The following is a 3,253-nucleotide window of genomic DNA, read 5'->3' as shown; positions in this document are numbered from 1 at the left end:
GATAAGTCCCCAGATCAATATGTGAAGGCCACTCGTCCAAATTACTGGCAAGCGGGAAGTGGTTAGCTTAAATATAGTTTCAGGCTAGATCTTCACCCTCCTTCTCCCTTTTTGGAATTACCACTCAACATGAGCAGTCATTAGCTGCCCACAGTGGCTGCAAGTTTTTCCTTCCTGAGAAAACACCACAATATTTATCAATATGCACATTAGTCATACATCAAAACCAGCACAGCTACTCTCGGGCCGATTCAGAAGCCCTGGGATTACTGTATCTCCGTCAAGTTCTCCTTTCTCACCCCATCCACATTCACAAAGCAGAAACTTGTAGCAGCTCAAGGAGCAGCAAAGGCCGATGGGCGTCTTTTGGGGTAACGTGGTGGGGGTTCACCAAGTGGCCCCAGCATCCTGGGGGAAACCCAAGTATACCACATTGGAGATGGTGCCAGGGCTGGGCCTGGCTATGAAAATCTGCCTCTAGCTATGAGTCAAGAGGGCAGGCCTGAAAGGGAGCTGCAGGTTATGCTCTGCTCCTCTTCAGAGCTGTGCAGGCAATGACTGCCCTGCCACCCCACTGCATGAAATAGCAGAGCTGAGCCCACAGTTTGGGTTGTCTTTCCAGAAACATCCATGGGCTGGGCCAGGGACAGTGTTGGGCATCCCAAAGGAAGCCATGATGACTGTTGCTTCCCTGCAGCTCCAAGGTGGGCGTGTTATTTTGTCCCTGAAGTGTTGACTTCTCCTACTTGGAGGAGAGCTGCTGCTGAGACCACCTCTGCAGAGAGGACAACTTCCTTGGTACATGTGACAAAGAGGAGGCCGTCCTGTCCTTCCCCTGAGGGACACATGGGTTTCATCAGAGGTACTAAGTGAGTTGATGAGCACCAGCATGACTGTCATGGAAGAAATTGCTTTATGCCCATCCTCACAACGCGTGTTGGCACACAGCAGCAGCACATCCCTGGAGGAGACAAGCTCAGCCAAAGCACCTGGCATCCTGCCTAGGTCTGAGGAACAACATCTGCCCCAAGCTAAAACTGAGGTTGCTGTAGCCAAACTGTTCAACCAGTACATGTACAAAGCCACCTTTCTAAATCCATCCAGCCAAAACATGCTTCTGTAGCTCCCACTTCTCTCCAGAGTAGACAGGAAATGGACAGCTGCCCTGTAGCCACAAATCTGGGGCATGATCTCGCTCCTGAGTTATCTTGGTTTATCCATTGCATACCTCCCAGGCTACCTTCTTCCCATACCAGTTTCCTTAAGTGCTGCCAGCACTGGTGTTGTCTTCCCTCGGGTGTGGAAGAGCCATGCTTGGAGTGTCAGCTATGTGCCTGGACTCCATCCTCTCTGCCGTGCAGCTGTGGGTAAAGTTGCTTTCATTTCTCTTGGTTTTCCCCAGCTATAAAAGCAGGATCACTTTGAAGTTATGAACTTCAGAAACACTTTAAAACTTTTTTGGTGCCTCCGTAGCACTTTGAGTAGGTCACTGGTCATTTCTCCCAGTAAACTGCAGCCTTCCCCACCATTTTGCAGGTTTTTCTTTGAAGAGACCCCTGCCATCACCCAGCAAGATCACTTAAACCAGTCCTAGGCTGGGCTCCTAATAACTCACTGCAATGAAAACTGAAAGTGTTGAACAAACCCCAGTTCTAAAGCCACCTCCTTGTCCACTACCATAGCAGCAAGGGTCATTCCTTCCATTGGACTTTGGGATTAGCTCATGGAAATTGTCCTTGGCCTCTCTGTGACCCTGGCATACGTGAGTTAAAACTCCTCACTTGTCCAGTTTTGTCACTGATTTCTTGAACAAGGTCTTCACAAGACTTTTGGCCCTATCTCAGGAGAAGTTTTTAAGAGGCAGGTGAGTAGCTGACAGTTTGAGTGACTTAATTTTTAGTGTACTATTTTGGTACTGTATAAAATGCTGACGTGATTTGAAGGCTCCGAATTACAACATTATCACCCCACCACATCATTTTGCTTCTGCCCTCTTCCTTCCTCCTCGCCTTGCTATTGTGGCTGTGTGTCCCCTTCCCCTTTTCCTTCCTGGTTAGTGACTTTGCCTTATTCAGGACAAACCCAGTTCCCCCAAAACCTGAGAGTGCGGGGTGCTGCTGTGGCCATCACTTTGTACTGGTGGCCCCTGAAGATCTCACATGAGAGCTGAAGGTGTTGGCATTACCAGACTGACCCCTTGTGTGCCGCAACATGTTGCTTTAGTCCTTTAATGGCTCATTTTGAGAGAAACCTAAAAGATGCTGTGAAATGTGCTAAGGAGCAAGTGCCAGCTGGTGGTCAACCCAAATGGGTGGGTGAATTCCTATGTGTGTAAGGCCTGGAGGACACCATGGTGCCAGAATAAGGCCATAAAGTCTCATGGACATGTGGCTTTACAGCATTGTAAGGATGTGCATGGTCTGACCTCCCTTTCTATGTGCTCTTATGGTTTCTCACTGCCACATACACGTCTACTTTGGTATCGATAATTTGGCCTCACCTTCCCAAATCCCTGAGTCCATCCCAGCCTTGCTGTTTTTGCTGTTGCACTTCTCTGGCACTCACCTGTATTTTGTTCCCAGGCACTAAGAAAGTCACTGTTGATAAAAGCACATCAGCAGAAAGAGGCAGAGATGCCAGAATAGTTTGGGTTTTGCTGGTGCTACCATACCAGTCATCTCTTGACTAGCACCCAAGTGCTAGACTTGAAGGGCCTGAATGGAAATGTATAGCTGAGATCTTGATGTTTTTTCCACAGTATGGTGGTAGGTGTTTTTGCTGATGTAAGCGATAGCAAAAATAGTGTGGGGGAATTATAGCCCTCAGAAAAAAAATATGTAAATATCTGAGTGCAATAAAAAAACCCCGCTTACCCGGGGTTTGGGCTCCGATTTTACTCTGGGCTCTTTCTGTGGCTGAGAAATAAATGCTAAAAGGGAGTGAAAGATGATGTTCATCCAGATCCAACTCATCAGAAACAGGGAGTGGGGAAGATTGTGGGCAATCCAAATTTCGGGCTTTGTCCCTGTGGCCGATTTTAATCAATAATATTGTTAATTCAGATTCTGACCTGTCTGCAGGGAGCATCTGAGAAATTAAGTCACCTCTTTTCACGGTCCACTGCTCAGATGTGACAGCTGAAGTTTGAATCTTGCCGCTCGTGTTGGAGCGTGACGCTCCTGAATAAATAGGGCTGGTCCTTCACCCGGTGCCTCAGACAGTGGCTGGGGCTGAGCCTGCCAGGAGGATGCGA

The sequence above is a fragment of the Merops nubicus genome, unplaced genomic scaffold (assembly GCF_000691845.1).
Source record: "Merops nubicus isolate BGI_N331 unplaced genomic scaffold, ASM69184v1 scaffold21428, whole genome shotgun sequence".
Lineage (NCBI taxonomy): Eukaryota > Metazoa > Chordata > Aves > Coraciiformes > Meropidae > Merops > Merops nubicus.
The sequence above is the reverse complement of the archived record's forward strand: the minus strand, read 5'-3'. Positions refer to the sequence as shown.